Source organism: Pteropus medius, unplaced genomic scaffold (assembly GCF_902729225.1).
Source record: "Pteropus medius unplaced genomic scaffold, Ma_sr-lr_union100, whole genome shotgun sequence".
NCBI lineage: Eukaryota > Metazoa > Chordata > Mammalia > Chiroptera > Pteropodidae > Pteropus > Pteropus medius.
This window is the reverse complement of record NW_024346667.1, coordinates 9,119,807-9,143,414: the sequence shown is the minus strand read 5'-3', so window position 1 is coordinate 9,143,414 and position 23,608 is coordinate 9,119,807. Positions and strand designations below refer to the sequence as shown.

Genomic DNA, 23,608 nt, shown 5'->3' with positions numbered 1-23,608 from the left:
ATCAGATCAAAGGGTATCTCATCAGATCGTGCTGTGAACATTTTGGAATCTAGAGATGGAACGTCCAATAACTCCCAGACACTGATTCTTCCATCGCATAGGTGGGGCTAACCAATGCTAAGACTGGTTCAGTGTGGATGTGTTTTCCCTCCTCCAATCTGTTACTGTCCAGAAATGCCTTGACGACATATATTTACCTAAAATGCTCACATTTTAAGTTATTTTCTTTCATACACAACTGTTAACTGCTCTTTATTTAGAGAAATTTGCATTCCATTTGATGGCTTCCTACGTCAGTCATAAACCGTTTCGAGTCTGGCCTATACACTCAATACATCTCAGAGGCAAGGAAGAGAAAGAGTCACATCTCTGACATCGGATTTGCTCAATGCTTCTAATGAGGGGAGAGGTCAGTCTGGTGATCTGCTTGTTAGATCATGGGTCCCCAAACCCCGGGCCACAGACTGATACCGGTCTGTGGCTTGTTAAGAACCCAGCCGCACAGCAGGAGGTGAGTGGCCAGCAAGCAATTGAGGCTTCATCTGTATTTGCAGCTGCTCCCCAGCACTAGCATCACCACCTCGGCTCTACCTCAGATCATCAGGCATTAGATTTTCATAGGAGCATCGGTCCTATCATTATTTTAGATTTAACAGTAATGGTAACAGAAGTCCTACCAACACGTGGCCCTAGCTTGTTGGTTGCCCCCATTCTGGTATCTATCTGCATCAGAGCAAAATCCTCTCTATGGGAACTGGGCCACCATCTTCCATGCCGGTCAGTAAGGCTGTCTTTGGTACTCAAAGCACCTCTTTTCCATGTGCCTTCCCCCAGGTGAGGGGTTTGGCCCTACTGGGTGTCCTCCTAGGTACCTGCATACTGATCTGGTATAATTACTGACAGTTACAAGTACCACAAAATGAAAATTTCTCTTTAAAATAAGATACATTGTAAGATCACCTTTTCTGGAACCTAATTAATATTTAAGATATGCGGACAGAAGAGCATGTGTAGAAAACTAAAAAAAAACTGAATGAATTGAGAAGTACATTTAAATATAATAATAAGCATTGTCCCCCAAAATGTCCAAAAGTCGCAGCCCTGACTGAGAGCTGTCACAATCAGGCTCCAACTCCTAGTTGTCTCTATCCCCATTCTATCACTCTGCATGACCTTCTCCTCTAGAAACTAAGTACACAGACATTTCTAGTATTTTCTGGTCACTAGGTCATTATCCCCGTCAGCATCTCTATCTAGAATGCCTACTCCTGCCATCTTTGGCCACCAAAAATCCTGCCCATCCTGTAAGGCCATGCGCACATGACAGCACCTGCACCCACCAAGATGGACTGGCTCTCTCTTCCCTACACGCTCACTGACGACACCACCTTGAATTTCGTCTAACACATGTCCACCCTCTTCTGCTAGAACCTAAGCTCAGCGAGGACAAGAAATAGTCCCTAGTGACTACTTCACCTTCACTTCGGCACATCCCCCCTTGCACGGAACTAAGGGGGATGCGTCCTGACTCTGTCCTGTCTTCCCACACCACTTCTCATCTCCACTGGAGACGACAGCCTGATAGGAGCTAGAAAAGGTGTATTTTTTATTCCAGAAACAACCTATTTCATCACGAAATACAGCAAGCATAGAAAACATGGGTCAATTTTGTCCGAGTTAATACTTTGCATAAAGTGAAGAGATTCTTAACATGAGCTGATTAAAAAATAAGGATGGAGCTAGGTCATGGAGACAGGGTTGAGCAGATCTAGGATGAGCTTAGGAAGGTCACAAAACATCTTATTGACTGACAAGCTCCTTGAATCATTTATCAAAATAAACATCTTTTATTTTAAAAGATTATTTTGAAGGACAAAAGTAATATTTTTACTGTCAACTCCCTTATCTGTGCTCTAGCATCACTTAAGATGTTAATACATGCCTGGGAATTAATCCAAAAAGCAGTATTTACAGTTATTCTTTATAATCTATAAGATTCTAGATTGAAAAAATCAGAAATGAGTTATATTTTGTCCCATTATAATCAAAAGAGAACGCTGTCTAATTAAGATCTTTTATTTGTTTTCTTTCTTCACAGTGAGAACATTATATCTTTCATTATCACATAATCATTGAAACTAAATGACTTCATTCTTAAGAAAACTGGATTGTTTGTAATGATTCCCTGTCTTTATGACTTCAATCTGCTGGGTAATGATCTGAGCAATTAAAAAGCACACGTGTCTGTGACATAAATGAAACATACGAGTTTCTAACATCATAAATAGAAGAGGGTCTGAATCAGCTGCCCATTTCATGTTATGCATAGAAACAAATGCCCAGTAGGGTGGATATTTTTTTAAGTGGCTATTATTCTAAACAATCTAAGCATCAGATATATAACTTTACAATACTGAGAATTCTGGGTTTGATTGTACTTACATTGATCTTCTTGTTGTGATACTGTACTATGGTTTGTAAAATATTACAATTGGAGGAAAGTGAATAAAGGGCATTCAGGATCTTTATTTAGTAATTATTTAGTAATTCTTAACAACAGCATGTGAATCGATTATCTCAATATAAAACTTCAATTAAAAATAATTTTTAAAATAAAATTCCTAATGTAAAAAGTGTAAGTGACATTAAAGCAAGAATTACAGTCAGGCTTGTAATTCCTAGTATATAAGTATGAAGGAAATTTTCTTTCTTTTATAATGTAATGCAAGACCAGACAACTTCTGGATGTATTTATTTAGACAGGCACTATCCAATATGGCAGCCCCTAGCCATAATTAAAACAGAATTTTAAAGTCTTGTTCAGCAGCACTAGCCACATTTTAAGCGCTCAGCAGCCTCATTTGCTAGCGGTTACTATAGTGAATAGCACAGAATGACCATGTCGATCAAAGCGAAATTCTATTGGACAGCATAGACAGACATTCACAAAGAAAATATTTATGACTTAATGAATGATTTAGCTAATGAACAAACCAATTAAAAATATGTTTCCACACTAAATGTGAAGACTTATAATTGACTAGTTATCTTTCATTACTTTTTAGCCTAATCATTATTATATTTAATTGTGAAATTTCTCAACTCGAACCAATGAACAAAAATATCTGTGTAAGTTGGGAGAAAACCCACATTTTCTAATTTTAAAAAAATACCAAAATATGTAGGTGTAACAGATAATTCATAGCATGCAAATTAACCTTAGAGTTCTTGAAAATATACCTATTTATTAAAAAAGTCACATACTATATATCCACCAGAATGGCTAAAATTAAAAAGACATATAAAATGTTGGTGAGGATATAAAGAAAAAGGAACTCTCAGACATTGTTAGTGGAAACGTAAAATGCTGTAATTATTGTAGAAAAATAACTGCAGTTTCTTCTAAGACAACACACACCTGTCCTATGAAACAATTCCCTTCCTAGATATTTGCGCAAGAAAATGAAAACATATCCTCAGAAAGACATGTAGTAGAACATTCACAGAAGCTTTATTTTTAACAGCCCCAAACTGAAACAGCCTAGGTAAGTACCAATAGAAGAGATAAACTGTAGTATATTCAGCTAATGATATATTACATAGCAATAAAAAGAACAATTTTATAGTAGCAAAAATAAATCTAAAAAATGTTATAATAAATGGATGAAGATCATACTACATGATTCCATTCATATGAAGTTCTAAAACATGCAAAACTAACCTAAGGTAAAACAAAACAAAGCAAGACAAACCCAGAAGAGTGATTGCTTCTGGAAGAGGATAAGGGAAGAGAATGGCTTGGGGAGGATGAAAATGTATTGTATTTGCCTCCTATTTTCAGAATTTATAGGTTTGCTTTTTACCCAAATTAAGAAACTAAAATAAAAGAACTAGAAATTAACTGTTAACTTAGTTTCTTCTTTACCAGAAAAGACACAGCTAATTTAAATCAATAATGGTGAATTGAGATTGAGATATGACAAAATGATCAAATGATTTATGTGGACATCCTAGAACAGATGGCAGAGCAAACATCAAGAGCACCTTCTGCAGATCTACTACTCTGGGTCAGTCTCTGGTCATCCGCTGTCAATCAGCATTTAGGCGGATCAGAGGTCATCAGGGCACAAAAATTCTAGTTATTCTGCTGTACAGAAATTACAAATGCTATTGCAAATATGCTATGCCTTCATTAACATAAGGCTTTAGAATTTAATCTTAATAAATAATCTGTATCTAGTTGTCTATGTAATTTATCGTTTCTTGCAGTTCCTGAGTGGTCAATGAAATGATAAAATAAAAATGTCCTCATTTGTAAAATAATGAGAAAAGTTCAAAGCATTTTTGGTGTCATTGGAATAATTTAAAATTCTGGTCCATATACAATGAAAAGGGAAGTATAAAGTCATTCTAATTAATTTGGACTCTAACTTTTTCTAAGATTTGTTCTAGACCAAATATCTTTGGGATCCAGAAAGAAATAAAAAACAAAAACATTTTCTCTTCCATTCTCCTCAATAACACAATATAATCTTCTTTTAAAGCCAGCGAGGAGAGGCAGAGGCTACAGTCAGAACTGGCTGGCAGAGTCCGAGGGAGAGGATGGGGTCCCTCCAGCTGTGCCCGCTCCCAGGCCTGCTGCACACACAGCTGTGGTGCGGAGCACAGAACCGGGCTGCAGGACATGCAGAGTCTGCATTATCCTGCTGCAAAGCATCCCGTTCTTCTTTTATTATTACTTTTTAAAATCACAACTTCCAAAACTCCTCTGAAAATCTCCAAAATGAAGAAGAGTTCATGATGTGGGGAAGCTTTATTTAGGACAATCTTCATCGACAGTTGGGCACATAAAAGCTCCTTGCGATTGACTGAGCTGAACAGCAGCTGGTGCATGAACACGTTATGACTGAGAGCTGGGAAAACGGGGGACTTGTGGCAGTTAACTCAATTTGGGGATGTGGAAGTAATAAATGCTTCTACTATTTAGACAAGTGCATATTTTCTCAGGAATATGAATATTTTATAAAAATTCATAGATGTAGTCTACGGTCGTGTCACCCTGAACAAGACCAATCCCGTCTGATCTCGGAAGCTAAGCAGGGTCAGGCCTGGTTGCTACTTGGATGGGAGACCACCTAGGAAGACCAGGTGCTGTAGGTGTAAAAAATAAAAAAAATAAGAGATTGTAAGCTGACAAGGCCCTTGCAATCTGTGAGGTCAACCAAGAGTTGCCTCATTTAAAAAAAAAAAAAGAAATTCATAGATGTTATAGGTTCAACATGTGTCCTGGATATTTCAGCTGCTTTTATTTTACATGCCAAATAAACAAATGCTCCCGGAGATCACAGAAAAACTTGCAGGAGCTAGAATACTATGGAAAGGATTCTGAGGATAGGCTAATAAAAGACAAAAGTTGATTCTATTTTAAAATAAAATAGCCCATGACAGCCATCTGGGCCAACAGTGTGCACCATACCATCGCCTCATATTTGTCCGCATAGTACTCTACAGTCCGTGTTTTCACAAACTGAATTCTCTTTCTGTTGTATATAATGTACTTTTCTAGGCAATTTTACCTACAGTTTCTAAAAAAGAAAAAGGTAAGTAAATCAAGTAACTGTCCAAGGAAGTAAAAGGTAGAATATGGGCTTAGACGTGCAGGCTTTCTCTGGATTGAAATAGAATGCTCTTTGTTCTGTCAAACACTTCTTAAGACACTCTTGGTGGTATGTTGGGACCTAGAGAAGGAAGACAACTTCTGTTGATATTTAAGATTGATGCCTAGGGCACTTTAACTTTTACTTGACAGCCCCATAACCGCACGAGCCAAATGCTTATTTCCCCTCTGCCTCCCTTTCCTGATAGGGAGATAGGAAGGTAGGTGGGTGGATGGAGGGACAGACAAATGATAGATGATAGATAGGTAGACAGAGACAGACAGATATACACACACACACACACACACACACACACACATATTCTATTGGTGCTGTTTCTCTAGAGAACACTGCCAAATACAGCTTTTTTTTTTCTTTCTGCTGCAACATGTGAAAATACATGCAAACATCCTAAGATCTTACTACAGAAACATCAATGTGCATCACCTCAGACTTATTTATACAAATAATTGCTGCAACAGAACCAAAACATGATTTAAGTCTGTCAACCTCCTACTCACTCTATGAAGACCAGATCTCAGTCACTTCCTTTCTTTAGTTTTCTGTAACTCTTTTATGGATGCACAATCCTCACTTCCTGCTTCTGTATTTTTGTTTTTAAAGAAAGAAAAGCTAAAGAATAAGTTTCTATTTCCAAATCCCTGTGGAAACAAAATTCTCAGATAAACCTACTGAAAAAGAGAATTCTTTCAAGTCTAGAGTGCATACTAAAACCCAAACATCTTTTTCTGAAGATATTAATTTTTTTTTAAAATAACAACTTGACTGTGTTATACTATGGTACAAGTAAATTTCTCTATTTCACCCTACCTTTATACCAAAAAAAAAAATCATACTTTTATATTCAGAGGATACAGGAAGAATACTAACAAAAAAGAAAACTGAGTGACTGTTACATGAAAACTTCTGGAACATAAGATTCTTGATTTTAGGGAACTCAAGAAAATATAATTTTACTTCAAGATGTGTATTGAGGATCCATTGACCCGGTGTATTTTGTCATCACTTTCTATGTGACATCTCCACAGATGTATTTCACTTATATAAATTTAAATATCAGTTGGAAGCAGGTGCCAACATGGATTTTGAACCAATGGCACTCTTTGCATCTGCCTGTCCTTTTGCTGGAGGTTTTACAGCGATGGTGGAGGCAGCGCCTTGGAGTTCTCTTACCAGAAGGACCTCTCTACCTATTGCTCTTAATCTTTTACAGTGAGTTAAGGAAAATAGTTGCACTTGCATTTCTTGAGGGAGTATATTTTAATACTGAAAGTCATCTATAAATGTTTCCACGATTGAGGGGAGGGCATTTAATATGCTTTTTTATAAAAGGTAAATTTTCCTGGATAATTAGAAAGAAAAATTGAAAGGAGAGAGAACAAATCTGATAATACTGTTTCAGTTCTAAAAGAATAAAAGTCAGAGAGAATAAGTGGAATAATTTTCTTAGAGCAATTACCTATAAATTGACTGATTACACTGAAACAAATGATCAGTTTATACAAAATTCTGTACCCCTTTTTTGAGACTCATCAGGTCCCTTGTTTGTGAATTATTACGCATATTTTACAGCTCTATAGACCTTCCTTGAAATCAGGGAGTCTATTGTATTCATTTTTGAATCCACCCCCTATTTCACCTTCTCCAACTGGCTAAGTGATTTTTTTCAAATAAATAGATTTATCATTCTTACAACTGAGGATGTCTATCATAAATATTCCTCCAACAAATCCTCAAATTTAAAAACTAAATTAACTGGACACAATTTTCTACTGCCTTAGTAAATCAAAATGTTTATTTTTATAACACAACAATTCTGAAATAGGACAGAATGAAAGCAGTAAAGTTTAAATCCCCCTTTGGGAACACAGTAGAACTCATTTTCAATGTTTCTCATCCTTCAAGTTATAGAGTAGGAAAGATGATATTAAATGTTTAAGTCCCCAAATAAGGAAACACATTAATGAAGGAAGTTTCTATTTTCCAGTAAGTTCTAACAGATGGTTTCTAAACACATACCATAGATTTAAATGTATAATTTCACCCTATAAATATGCTGCAAAACATTAAAAATAGATTATAGCACATATGTCTTATGGGGCAAATGAAAAGATAAAAGGAATTTTGCTGTAGATAAGCTCCTAGTTAAGAGATAATACTTGTTTACAATATGTCCCTTTTAATACAATTAATGGATTAAATGCAACAGCTTTATAAATAACACTTAAGACTATTTCCTTAATTTACAACTTAATATCCTAACATAGTATAAGAAGAAACGTTTATCCCTTACCATAAATATTTTAGGACAGTTTGTAGTTTTTAAATTTAATTTTTTTTGGTCTCTCTCATTAATAAGAAACCAAGTCATAGTCAAACACTAGGAGAGTTAGTTACTGTATTATATCAGGTAAGAAATGCAAAAAGATGAAATTAGGCAAAGAGAAATAGCAACTATCTTTGAAGGAATTGTCCTATGCAAGATAGTTTGCTGAATTCTTTCTCTCTTGGAGCAGTCATTTCTGATTTCAGATCTAATTTATGATTGCAGTTAAAATGTGTTGTCTACTAGAAAATGGTAACAAAATGGTGAGTTAAGGAACCAATCAGGTATTCTGTATAATATTTCTAGTCTACTTTATAATTTTAAACATAATTGCTTAAAGTATTAACTTACAGATAGATTCATATGAGGAGGAAATTAGATAGGCAGGCAACATTTGACAAATGAAGCGACTCAGAGAATGTGAGAGATGTGTGTATGACTCAAAGCAACCACTAAAATATATTTCAAACCAAAATCACTAAGATATTGTCCTTTATGAATGCCCTTATACACAAAGCATGAAGCCAAACATGAATAGATCTTTGCTTCAGAAGCTCATATTTACATTTATTTAATATGGATAACGATCTAGGGATGGTGGTAGTACTACGTTGGGGGTTAAGGCCCAACTTAACTGGGAAACAACTGGAACAAGCTTCTTCCCCAAAGAGGACAAGAAAATAACAAAAGATGACAACAAATGTGTTCCTAAGGATAGTGGATCCTACTGAAAGAAGCTGTTTCTTTTAAATAAGTTCAGGTATGGGAGAAAAGCTAGTTAGTATCAGCTAACTTCTGCATCATGGGAAAAGGGGATTGGAAGACACTTTGAAAGAAAAAAATCTAGGATGGTGCGCAGAGGAAGAAGAGAGGCCGAGGCCAGCATGGTGGAGGATCAGAGGAAAACAAACGTAAGGCAGAGGACCAAGTGCTGTGGAGAAGGGAATTATCTAACAGTAGAGTTTTTTATCTAGGTACCTAGGAGGTTTTTGAGATACATCACTCTTCATCTTCACTACAGAACATGTAAGAAAATTTAGATTGTATGGGTTATTTAGAAGAACTCAAAGACTTGCTAAGTTCCATGACCAGGTGAGCTTGAGAGTGGTACCTGCTGATGCACGGAAGCAAGAGACCAGTCCATTTTTTTCCAGACCATCAGAAATATAAATGTATATAAACAAATTAGAAAAATCCATATTGAAATCTGCACTTTTATGCATTATGGAGGAAATTTTTCTAAATAATAATACACCCTCAAACACCCTGAATGCTAAAAATATGGTAGCAAAATTTGTTACGTATGTGAATCCCAAATATCCTAATCAATCTGTTTTCTGACTTGGAATCAACCAGCATAATAAGTAGATATATATGCTCTAAACAAGTACATGATGAGTACCAACTTATCACATACTCGTCATCAGAAAAGCAGAAGGACACCACAATTTATAACTATTATGTGTCCTGACTCATTATGGGTATTTAACCAATACAAGTTTAATGAGTGATAAATGAGCAAACAAAAATATAAACATTTTTCGTGGGGGACAGGGAGATTTAAAAAAGGAGTCACAGGGCTTCTAAGAATACTCTTTGCTACTAAGAACTATAAATGAATGTGATACAATTATTTAACCACCATTAATAACTACAATTGTTTTACAATGAAAATTATCAGAATAGTTTTGAGCTACCATTTCATAAAATACATAGATTTAAGCTGGAATTACATTACTTCATTCTCCTATATTGTAATCGCTCCTCCTGCATATAATTCCTCCTGCTATCTAGTGCTCACTTCTCAACTCTGCTTAAATCCAAGTATCCCCCTATAACTCCTTACCTGCAGCCATGCCTCTGATCGTGACTGGATAAAACCCAACTAAGAGGATGGATCTCATTTTAAGATCAACCAATGCAAGTGAACCTTAGGTGCTGCCCACAAATCTCCTAGCATCACAGTGCAATTCTCTAGTCTATTCACCTTCACATGGACCTAGAGAACTTTTAACCTTCCCTTTCTACTGAGAAAACACAGGCATTCAAAAGAGACCTCTTGGAAGTGTCTGCCAGTGCGTCTGCCCACCTACGCCCACATACTCTGCATTCCTTCTTATTTCTACAGATGACACAACAAGCTTCTACCTAACGCTGACTGTTCCCCTTACGTGTCAGATCCAAACATTCTCATGCCTGCTCAGGAGCAGTGCTTCACTTCCATCTGCCCCTTTTGGTCCTTTTGGTTCATTCCTGTTAGCATACAGACATGCTATTATTTTAAGAAAGAAAAAACACTTTGACTCCATTTCCTCAGCCAACTACCACCAATATCTCTGTGCTCCCTCATAGCAAAACTACTGAGAGTGTTCTCCATGCCCCATGCTTCCGGTTTCTTTCCTCCCACACTCAGGAACCCATTCTCCAAACATGGTCAGCCACAGCAGAACCAGTCTCACCAAAATCATCAATCACCTTTAAGTCCAATGGACAATTCTGAGTTCTCACCTTATCTGACCTATAACCTGCTGCATCAGACATAGTAGACCATTCTCTCCTTGAAATATACACTCCACTTGCTTTCCATGAACTCTGGGTTTTTCTTCTAACACCTGGGCTATATCGCTCAGGCTTCTGCTTAATCCTCCCACTGTGTTGGACTCCTTACATTTTCTCTTCTCCATTTTCTTGGTAACCTCATTCATCTCTATTCTTAAGACTCTCAAATGTGTATCTACAAACCAAATCTCTCCCTAGATTCTTAAATCCAACTGCCCGTTCAACATCTCTACTGAAATGTTTAGCAGGCACCGCAAACAACATTTTGGGGAAAAAAAATACATCTTCCTCAGAAACCTGCAGCAGTCTTCCCCATTTCAGTTCATAGTAACTCCAGTCCTGTAGCTGCTGAAGCTCAAGCTTTGGAGTCAGCTTGTTCTCTCTCACCCACATCAGCAAATCCAGTGCACGCTACCATCAAAATAGACCCAGAACTGGGTCGCTTCTCACCACCCTCATCACTGCCATCATGTTCAGGCAGCCATCAAATGAATTACTGCAATACTGTCCTCATAAGTTTACCTCCTTCAGAAGGCTGCTCACATGTTCTCAATACGTCCTCCACCGACCACCCTTTCTAAAGCAGTACGTGTGTGCATGTGTACACACATTTGCGATTTTCTCCTACTTAACACCTTTTACCAATTTTTTTGGTCCCTTAGCAGTGTACTGGAGACAGCTTCTCTTTGTTCATAAAAGCCAATTCTTAAATTTTCAGGAATTTTCCAAACTGGTTGTTAAATTACAGCTATTATTAAAAATTACTTTCTATAAACTTTAATTAATGTGATAATAAATACTCAAAACTCATCATTTCCTAATTAATTTACATTTGCCTCTATCAGTATGGTGAAAATACTGTATAAACTGTGTACTACTTACTACCTTTTCCCAAGTTCATACTCCAGAACATCACATCTGTCTCATAATAGGTCGTGGTGGGAGCATTTAGAAATAAGCAAACAGTAGAAATCAGGGACTTTCTTCTCCCACCAGAGAGCCAGTTGTTAAAATTTACCATTATCAGCACAGTGCTGACTGTCTGACTCCTGTGCTCAGCACCTAATACAGCGTCTGGCACAGAGCAGGCACTCGACTGTTGCAGGGCTGAGAGAATGAATTTCTCTGAAAGAGAAACTGCAATAAGACAGAAACTGCAAAACTATAATGTATTCTCATTGACAAGTCATATACAGTTTTATATGGTGCTTTGTTAAGTAATGTCACATTAATTCAAATAAATGTCTCATTAAATGATGATTCAACTTAGCTACAGCTGGCATTTTTCCAAATAAATAATCATACTTTTTAAAATAACATATTCTTTCCACAGAGTTTTGTTTAACATTGCATTTCAGCAAATTTATAAAAAGGCTTTTTGGGGGACTTTAAAAAAAACAAAAACAAAAACATATTTTAGTTAAAGATCTATAACACAAATGTTAGAGGAAAAATTTTTAACTGTTGTAATGATTCACCTTTGAACTACTGGAAGCTATAAACGTAGACAATAAATGCAACATTAACCCACAACAAATAAAATTAACCCTTTCGAACACAAGATATCGTAAATTATTCCCTTAATTACTTGTTTAAATGACCTGGGACTCTCTTTTATTACTAACTGCAAGGAATAAACCATCCCAAAATAAGATAAAACACTGTGGATAATTCAGCAGGGAAAGGAAATGTTTTGGTCTTTAGAATATCCTTGGGCCGCAGCCCAACAGCATTTATCTTGAGAGTGATTCACAGATTTACCATGACTAAGGAAAAAAGACAAACTGTAAAACATGATCTCTTTTAATGTACTTAGTAATGAAAAACTTCAAATTTGTAACAAGTCCATTTCACTCAGTGCAAACTTTGATATATAAAAATATTTTTAAACCATCCAATGTTCTATATTTGTGAGAAAACTTAACGTGATGGACAACAATAATATACGTTGGTACAGTTCCTATTACATCTTGCATTGATTGAAACACCTTTCAATTCACATTTTGTAAACTAAAAAGAACTGATAAAACATTCTTATTGTAAATTTAGCAAAAAGCAAAAATCTTTTTAAATCAGAGGACAAAGCCTGCAAGATAGGTATTATTGGCCCTAGTTTAAAAATGGAAGAAAACAACTTCGGTGGCTTACTGAAGACAGCACAGTAAGGTGGGAAACCCGGTCCCAAGTTTTGGCTCTGAATTCTCTGCTCTTTCCATTAAACTACAATGAGTTTTCAAATACACTTCATATACCAGTTTTTAAGCTTTATTTGCTTTGACTTTATGTGTGCCCAGTTGGCTTTCCCTTTCCTGTATGTATCCTGTCTTGCAAAGATGGCAAACCTCGCACCTCCAGGCAAAGCAATTTTCTTGCAAAGCTCCACAGTAAAACCCAAGATCCCCAATCCTATGGCGAGCTTCTCTTGCTGGCACACACTTGCAGGTTTTACGGCAATGGCTAATATAACCTGTGTCTTACATCTTTTCTAGGAGGAAAGCAGGTGATAGAAGGGTCTCATTGACAAAGGCTACGTATACCCCGACTTCTACCTGAAAGAGGTATATTCTACTGTAAGAGCAAATGCATGATGTTGCAGTTCCAAATCTGACTAAGCAATCACAGACTCTAATGAAAACAACTAAAACTGGATTCAGTTAAAAGACATAATGAGAGGACTGTATGGGGGAAGTGATCCTCAAAAGCAGTATGACCATGTAGTTTCAGGAGGAAAGGAAAAAAGAGCAAGTGTGACATAAGGGAGATGAAGGAGCCACCTCTCCACACTTCACCAGAAATCAACACAGTGTAAGATGCAAATATGCTATTTTTAGCACAGCATTAAATGTGGTCATTTTTTAGTTCTGTGAAAAATATTATCATTCTTTCAGATGTATAGCTATGTTTAAAATATAAGAGCTTTTTTACATTTAAGAGCTTTTTTGAGTTTCAGTTACAGAAAAGGTATTGTGACTTTACTATGCACAGAGTTATTTTTGTAGATGTTTTCCCATTAATGGTCTGATTGGTATAAAATTATATTTTACAATTATATTTACAGTTTACAAAGTAATGAAAATGGAGCACCTAAAGACCTGCACTCAATACAGTATTTTAATAAAATACTATAAAACTATCTTCATGGCTGGATTTTAAACATAACGTCGATGTTATTAAAAATCATTTGTAAATGGTTTTGTACTTTCCTAGAAAGGATAATAATTTTGGAAGTATCTAATGCCTACATTGGTTCCGGGGGGAAAACTAAGTGTCTGCCTAATAATCTAGAAGGGTTTAAAAGAAAAATTTCATTACAGCTCATTTGTAAAAACGATTGCATATTCTATACCTATTTCTGATATCAAAATATATTACCATAATATTCTCATAACTAAGAAAATATATATCCAATTACACAGAACCTTTAACATGGTAAACAATTTGAGTGTTTCAATGAAAATCATGTAAAATCTCTATTATGTAAAATTCTAACACTGAAAAACAGTGTACTGAAAACACATATGACAATTATGTGCTTTTAATGTTAAAAACTCTTGATTATCTATAACTCAGGCAAATAGCAGTTTTAAATAACCAATGTTTTGACAGTATCAAAGTTGCTATGAGAACTTATTTTTAAAAAGCAGCTTTGGAGTATGTCACGGGACCAGAATAGTTAGGGCCAGTATTTGATTTCCTCCTACTTCATGGCTCACTCACTATTTAGTCACTTTGATCTGCCGATCAGTCCCCAAGTCCAATAGGGTCTTCCTAGGTCTGTCCCCAGCCTTTAAGTATTCAGACACACATTCCGTAGCTAACCACAACCACTTTTGGTGGTTTGAAGCTGCTGCTGTACCCAGGCCCACCTGTCATGCAAAATGGCCTGCAGTGTCACTTCTGAGCTACCATGTCCAGTATTCCGACTACCAACACTGAAATAAAAATTGAGAAAGTTATATAAATAAACTCTTCTGGAAAACTCCGAACCCCTTAACCTCTACCTAACCAATAAGTAACGTTGCTTTAGAATGATGCATTCAGCTTGTATATGCCGACAACACCTGAATATTTTTTCTTGGTATGGTTTATAAGGATGTTTTGCTTTCATTAAACTCTAAAATTAATGCTGATAATAATGTAAGTGGTATTACATTTATAAAAGTTTTATGACACATACTTTCAAAAATTCTTACTCTTCGACCTTACAATACCGCCCTTTTTTTAAATTCATCTTGAAATGTCAGAATTAAGATGGAGATTTAATATACACATTACAAGAGTTATATGAGGAAGAAACACAAATATGAATGGTCAATGAGAGAAAATTTAAACATATTATGATATAGGCTATAAGCTTTTTCAAGCACTCACTAAAAATATTTTCTACATTAAAAATGCTTACAATATGCTAACTAAAAAAAGCAGAAAAGAATTGCATGATTGAGCTTATATTCAATATATGTTAGTACGGGGGAAGGGCAATGGGAGCGAGCGAGAGAGAGAAAGAGAAAAGACTGGAAGAAAATATGTAAAATATTCATGGTGGTTGTCTCTGGTATAGTCGAATTATATTGGTTTGCCTATTCAGATATATATACAGATATATGTATATATATCTGTATATATGTGTGTGTGTGTGTGTGTGTGTATATATATATATATGAATGTATGTATGTATACACACACATGCACACACACGCACACATGCATATATATATATAGTTATTATGTATAATAATTTAAAGTATATTTATATACTTACAGTGAGTATTATTTTTATTACCTCTTTAATGAAGAAAATTAGATTATTTAGTTTCTGGGAATCCATGACCCATGTAAATGTAGCTTTAATTTGCTGTACACAGATTTCTTATGGCACTGACTTAATTCAAGTGCCAATTCTTACGAAACATGAGGGAAAAATACTAACCTATACATTTTTACAAAAAGGATGGGGTGGAGAAATTCGTATAATTTAACATATAAAGTATCAGTTAGAATGTTGAGAAGTAAAAATCAATAGGTCTGTATGAAATTCTTTTCAATTTGTTTCATGAAGTAAATTTTTGATTTATAGATGTGACTCCAATTGATATTATATATTTATATTTCACATTATGTTAGGAAAACATGCATTTTGGGTTCCAGCATTCCACTTCCAACATTCCAATTAAATGTTCTTTATTAGTATTTTTAAAAGAAAAACCATATGTTTATTAATGCTTAGGGATTTACTGATCTAAGACATTAGACATTCACTCTACCTATTAGAAAGATTCTTATAAAAGATAGTTAATTTGAGTGGGGGGAAAAAAGTACTTTAACATGTTCATCAGAAAAATTAAGACAATATCATCTTATCAATTTCTTGATAACTGCGGTAGTCTAACTAAATATACCTAAACCACGTAGATTTGAATCTATTTTGAGCAACTCGTAAAAAGGTAAGAAGTTACATTAAAAAAAAAAATACAACTGGCATGGTTATAATGAAGGCACAGAGAGGGGATCTGGGGATTTGAGGATAAAAAGCCAAAAAGTGATCTCAAAGGAAAGGTATTTAGTTTTAATTTTCTTTGAAAGATACATCATAAATCATTTAGGCATCATTTAAATGTGTGTACAAATGAAGGAGAAGTGTTATGGAAAAAATTGAAAACCTTACTGATCTACAGGAAAAGCAAAAAAAAAATAGTTAAATTATTTCTAATTTTTACAAGTCTTCAGTCCCAATATTTTTCTAAATATTATATAATTTCAAGTGTCTGCATTTGTTTCCACTTCACAAATTATTCATTTTTAACCTCCGCATAGATCTTACAAGAATAGATCCAAATCTCAGTGCAGAATGACAATTAATCTGTGGACCAGCATTGACCACCATTATCTTATATCCTTCATTATCAACCAGAAAAAATAGCATCACTCTGAGAAAGGTTATCTATCTTTAATTGGGTAGTCATCTTACCTGCCTTAAATACTGCATTTTTTTTTAATTGTCACAAACTAGCACATTAAAGCCATAGCAAAATACCTACAACAAAAGGCAAATGTCACTTCAAAAATTACATGGGCATGAGAGTGAAAACTAGTATCATATTGCAGGAACATCTACAGATTGGTGAATCATTTGCATCAGCACCAATTTACCAAGATAATTCTCTAATACCAGCACCACAAGGTCTGCTGCTGTGACTAAGCAAGGGATGTGTGTGCATTTATGGTAAGGGGATCCAATAACGAATACAATATTTCATCACATAAAAATCTCTCCATTCTACTATCAAATAGCTTTGTAATCTTGAATAAGACACCTTGAGTCTTAGTGTCCTTATCTGCAAAATGATAACCTTCCTATATTGTATGTTGTGATTAATGAAAATTACAGGAGGTGGAAGGAACATAAGCACACTGAGTAAGTTACAAAGCAGCCTCTGTGTATATGTATGTTTTAACTTCTCTTTTTATCTCTAGTACACTGTTCCTACAGTTTGCTTCCTTTCTAACAGCAGAGATGTCACAACAAATAGGTATGCAACAGATCAATGAGAAAGAGATGACTGGATTTATGGTTCGCAGGATATCATGACATGTAAAGTACAACAATGCCTCTGCTTGAAACCTGGGTATTCTCACATGATAGCAGTGGTGGATGTTTCACACATGAGACTGTCATCTATAAAGTGTGCTACAGCATAAACAGGGTAAGATAAAAACAGATCTATACAATAGATAATTTATTCACCAGGGAGAGAGAAAGCACGTTTACTGTTGCTGTTAAGCAAGCAAGCTTGTAGCAATGGTAAAGAAAGTTTCCCCCCAATGACTGTGTTAACAAAATTAAATACTTCCCCCTACCTATGTAATAATAAGAGCAATAATAATCAATATATGAAAGATTATTCTTTCATATATTCAAAGGTGAACCCTTACAGTAGTAGATGTTATCTAAAAACTTGTTTTGTCTGTGAAGTATGAGATACACATAGATACATGTACTAATTTGGCTACATTATCAAAATTCTAAATCTGAGTTTTATTTTGTTCAGTGAATCATACCACTGTTAACAAGTTTGTAGGCAAAAAATTTGATCCTCAAAAATAAACTTAATTTTTAACATATTCAGTTTAGATGTGAACTCCAACCAACAAAATCATTGGACCCAGATTATGAAAAGAAGTACAGATGTTTCATCTTTAAAATATATATTTTTTTCAACGTTATCTGGGTAAGTTTTATGTAAAGCTTCAAGATTGCCAATGTTAGTATTCCAAGATGAGAGCATTCTCTAAAGAAGAGATGTTACACACACCTAGAGGTGGTCAGTGCAAGGATCTTATCATCCAACATTTTTATCATTTTAGTATGCAAGCTATCAGTCTTTGAAAGACTTGAGCTTTTCAGGTTTTTTTTTTTTTTAATTCAGCTTGAAGAATTTTTATACCAACTATTTCATGTAACATATAGATTTAAACAATAGTTATATCAAGTACCCTATGGTAAAATATTGAATTTCCTAATATCTAATTCTAAGTCATGATCAATGGTAAGATACAACATTGATTTAATTGGAAAGAAACGTAGTACATGTTCTTAATGATTCAAAGAAACCCGTCAATTTCTGAAAGTTCAAAAAGTGGATGGGAGAAAAAGTACATTTTAAAATTAAGGGTATGTAGCCAAATTAGCTTAGGATATATGAATCTTCAGATTCAACCTTCTGTAGCCCCAACCTAAAAAAACAAAACAAGACAAAAAACACCCTTATGGACATTCTGACATATTCTTCAAACTCATCACAGTGGCCCTGAAGATTATGTACTATGGGATCCTGGGTGCAGTGATTATGGCAAAAATGTGTCTACAAACTGGAGCACCTCCAAATACACTGCAATAATGGTTTCTGGAACGTCTGTTCTTCCCCATAGTCAGTAATCAGCTGATAACTTCGGTGCACTGGATCTCCCCGAGTCCCTTCTGTGACTCCCTCCTGATGATTTTACAAAAATGGGAAGAACGATGGGACAGGAGTGGATGTGCTGTCACAGAAGTCAAATAAAACTTGTTCTTGCTAGTGTTTGGCATAGAAGTATTACCAAACTGGGATGAAACTGGTCTCGTCGCTCATCACAGGTCTAACCTGCCGGACCTCCCTTTATTCTCTCCATTACCTTTCTGTTTGTCCTCTCACATACGCACCGTCCCTGCAGCAGAGCTGCACAGCGTAGCCACACATTAAGCCTACGTGTTTCCCCGTCACTAGCCCTTAAAGCCTCTCCCTTCTTGTGGGGGGTTCTGGTCTTTGTAGTTGTCCTTTCTTGCCTTAATACCATGCCCCAGCTTGTCCTTTTCCAAAGGCAGCAGTGGGTGTTTACTTCAACACTGGCTTCCAGCCAGGGCTTCTGCCACGTGCAGCCAGGGCTGTATTTGCTATAGAAATGACGGGCATGATGAGGAAAGGGGAAGCAGCTGTGGGAGGAATGAACTGTTCCACTTCCGTTTTTACCTGTAGTAACACAAGCCTGCACACAGAGTGGTAACATTCAGGGGCTGCAGAGGGGAAGATTCTATTTCTTCTTGCGGAAGGAGGGGAGAAATGAAAGGAAGAAGAATCAACGTGGGGAGAAGACATGCTTAAGGGAAAGAGAAGCATTCCTGTGGCACAAAACAGACCTGCCCCCCCCTCACCCCCCGACACCTACCACTCTATGAATGCGCCTTCTTACAAGGTAGACACACAATACATTTCAAAGGGAGGAAAGATGCAAAGCCAAAGCCCTACCTCTGAAGTTGATCCTAGCATCTTTGTTTTCCTCTACCAAAGAAAGAGAAATGACAACCAACTTTGAACAGTGTAAAGGGAGTGAGAGTAGCCCCACTCCCCCAAAACTCCCCAGCATGTAACAGCAACCAAGCTCCTCGTCCTCAATTTTCAGGAGTTAATCCAGATTCTGAAATGAGAACCAGTCTGAACAGTAAGAAGGGCACCACTGATTCAGAACTATATTCAATTCTCAGTTCACAAAGAGAAGATAATTAAAACAGGTTAATTACAACCAATGAAGCAGGTACTGCGCTGGCTCAAGGAATTAATCCAAGGCCTCATGATCAATAAATGGTGAAATACAAATTCTAACCCTGGGTTTTCTGATCCCAGGTGAATTCTCAGTTATTTCAAAATCTTACTTTAGCACATAGTCTCAACCAGTCTCCAATTGCACCTCTGCCAGATTTTTTGATGATACAATAAAGCTTTTATGTTCTCTCCCCTTTCATTCACAAGACCTATAGAAATGCTAAACCCCTAAATTTATATAAGACTAGATGATAAGATGATGGGATAAAGTTCTATCAGAAGTCAAAATTGCAAACACCATCGGGGCCTGGTGACTGGTCACATCACAGGAAATCGGGCCTGGTGTGTGGGGCCCAAGGTGAACGGAGGAGCATCAGCCCTACGCGCCCGTGCAACATCCCATACTAAGGTCAATCAGGGTTTCTTTGCTTACAGATTCCACACTTTTTGGTTCTTTCTTCTAAAACTTCATGTTCCTTTCTTTCACAATACTGATTTGATATCACAAGAGATTTCTCAGTTAAATGGTAATCTTCTCGGGAAAATCAAAAGGAGGCAGTAAAACAACTCCTATTTGCCGAACGCCCACCACGTACCAAGCAGCACACCAGTAGCACACCAGTAAGCAGATTTACATAAACCTGCCTCAAGCAATTCCTGGAAAGCTATAAAAACTTCTATATCCTACTGGTAAGAAAACTGAGGTTGAGAAAGTTTGTCACTTGTCCAAAATACTGAAGATTGGATTTGGATTCTGACCAATTCTAAAGTTAACAATTTGTTCAATTAACAAAAAGAATATTAAAACAAAGTTAAATTTAAAGATTAAAATTCAATTTAAAATACTGAGTGATTCTTAAGTGAATTTTAATCTGTTAACAAGAAGTTTTATTTAACTCATTAGTCTAACTTGATACCTAAGTCACATATTGGTGCTTAATGGCTTGTCATTCTGTGATCAGTTGCTACCTTTACATGCCTGGCCATTGATCATCTCTTATCTATTTCTGACTAGCCAGGGAGACTGTATTCCAACAATGTAAACATTTCTGTAATACTCATTTGAGGGCAAGTTTTAAAAATGGGTGATTGAGTTGAAAATTCAACTGTGAATTTCTAAGTTTAACCTATCATTATCTAAAAAATATTATGGCGTTAATTTAAGTAGAAAATATTAATATGCCTCTTAGCACCTATAGGTGCTTTTCATCCTCATAAAACTTGGCAAATATTACCTAATTAACCTAGTGAAGGCCCCACGCTGTACATAAGGTTGAATTCATTCTTAACAGGCATTTATAAACTAGGTAAGCTGTGGCTTCAAAATTTATGCAGTCTTCAGCTCGCAAACATGATGAAATACAGCCTTAGATTCACAACTGGGCCTTCTAAAGTCTTGAAGAAATAAGCTCTAGTTCATCGATTTTTAATCCAGAGTTTTAAAGAGTTTCTGCTGGGCTATCCCCTTGCCTCCAATCTAATGGCATCCAAGAAAACAGCTCCTTTAGTGTCACAAGCAGAGGCAACCCTTCTTAGACACCAAACTATAACTTTTATTGCAAATAATCTTTTTCTATCTTGTTAATAATATTTTTATCTGATTTTGGTAAATAAAGATTGAAGAACAAGCCACACGATTAAAAAAAAAAAAACAACAACCATACTTTAGTCATATATGCACATTCATTTGAAATAGCCAGACATTCCTATTCTCCTATTACACTTTATATTCCAAAGTTCACTCACATTATAGAAATGAGATATATGTTCTCCAAAATTAGTCAAAAGAAAGTAGATCTCATCCTAATCTTTAGCATCATAAAGTTTCTCAAGTACAAAAAAAAAAAAAAAAAAAAAAAAAAAAAAAAAAAAAGAATACATTCTGTTGATGGCGGAAGTTATACCCTAAAGTCTAGAATTTTCCTCTTACCGAAAAGGATGGGTTAAAGAGAAAACTAATGATTAGTTGGCAGAAAAGAGTTTCTCTTCTACTACCATGGAGAATCAGTCGTCCATTCAACTAAGGGTTTGGAAAGGTCTCTAATTAAGACTACACACCAACCTTTGGGGCAACATGGGGGAGTGGCATCTTTGAAATGTGTGAAGCTACTATATTTGGGACCAAGGTAACTCCTGAGGTCAAATAAATTACTTAGACACATATACCAGAAAACTTATGTAAAGTTATTTCAGAGAATGAATGTTATGCTTAAATGACACTATCTACAGGATTCTCTAAGTGATGGATTTAAGCACTTGAGACTCCTCCCTTATGAGCTTCTATGGAATCTAGAAAAAGCTGCTTTGCATAAAGCCTTCAGATGCTTCACACTTTCTGACAAAAAAAAAAAAAAAAAATTAATGAAGCTTCCTAGTAAAAGAGGCGTCGTGATGCTGCAAAAAGAGACAGTAATATTTAGGTATCCTGATACTCCACATCCGGGGGCGAGAAAATGAAACACGACGTTTATCATAGGTCATCTGACCTTGTAGTAAATAAAACACCATCTTTTACTACTAAGTGATAATGGCAACTGTGACCTCTGACCGTGGGTCTCATCCATTTTCTTCACAGCTCCATTTCATGAGGCTGGAGGGCTGGGTTAAGAATATCTGCTTTGCACATGAGTTGTTAAAGAAAAACCTGAAAGTCTGGTGGTCTGTAAGAGCATCAGAAGAAAATTTAGGAGAATTCTATGAACTTCGGGTTGGAAAGAACTTTCCAAGGGTGTCACTATAACCAGAAATCATAAACCTTGATAGCTATCATTACTTTTTTAAAAAGCACTTTAAAAATATTGACGATTTACACACTTGACACTGGTATAAATACAACACATTGTGCTGATTAATTTCCAAGCTCTTTCAAATCAGATTAAACAAGAAATCCAAAAGTTAAAAAAAAAAAAAATCTACAAAAAAAATGTGGTGATGGTTATACAGGTCTGTGAACATACTAAACCCCACTGAATTGTACACTTTAAATTCGTAAATTGCATAGTATGTGAATTATATCTCAATAAAGCTCTGCAAAAAGAAAGGAGGAACACAGATGTTCAATATATCTGTACAAGTAGATAATCATGGAAAGAAAAATACTGCAGATAAAAATGACCACTTTTTGCCCAAGATTGCAATATTTATAATGCCTATTGCCATTGGCAAATTGAATCAATCTTTCAGGAGGCCATTTAAAAAACAATGCTTTAATATTTTAACCATTATAATCTTTGAGGCAGAACTCTACCAGGATGTATTTTTTTTCTTAATACTTTGGTGATCTCTATCGGAAAATACATACCCTCCAATTTATCAAGTCTGGAATAATATACACAAACATCTGTTAGAAGTAGTTATCTCCAAGAGGTGTGTCTGCTTTCTTGATTTGTGTCAAAATGTCTTGTATTAAAATGGCTATCGGACTGTCCTCAAGATACCAATTTCCGTAAAATATCTTAAATCAAAACATCACATTTCTACAGAAACTCTAGGGTAATGTTGCCATCTGACCTTAAAGCCTTGCTTCTCACCCTGGATCCTGGTGTCCTGAAGGGCACACAGTACAGTGGAATGTTAAAAACAGCCAGGGAACAAAACGGGACATTTTCATTTTAAATGTGGGATTTATTTTTGTATTTTGTGTTTGTCTTGTTTTTTCTGGACATAAGTTATATAAGTAAAATCTGTAGAAACCTACTTTTCCATATGTACTAATTTTGTACATCTTTCATTTAAAAAAAAAAAAACCCTCAAGGTTTTTTTAAAAAATTATGTGCTATGAACAACCAGAAAAGTTGGCATTTTTGTATCATCAGTGGATACCCAATATCTAGTCTTCCATATTAGTAAAATGAGTCTGATTTTAAACTGGGCACACTGCTGCCTACTCAAAGGACTACATTTCCCAGTCCCCTTTGCAGCCAGATTTGACCATGTGACTAAGTTGTAGCCAATTAGATATAGGCTGA

The 23,608-nt window shown here is 35.7% G+C and overlaps 1 protein-coding gene and 1 pseudogene across 1 annotated transcript in view; one reads left to right on the top strand and one right to left on the bottom strand.

Moving 5' to 3' along the window:
- NR3C2 (nuclear receptor subfamily 3 group C member 2) overlaps positions 1 to 23,608 on the bottom strand; it is a 300,382-nt gene that overhangs the window by 182,588 nt on the left and 94,186 nt on the right.
- Positions 5,042 to 5,160, top strand: LOC120613649 (uncharacterized; annotated as a pseudogene).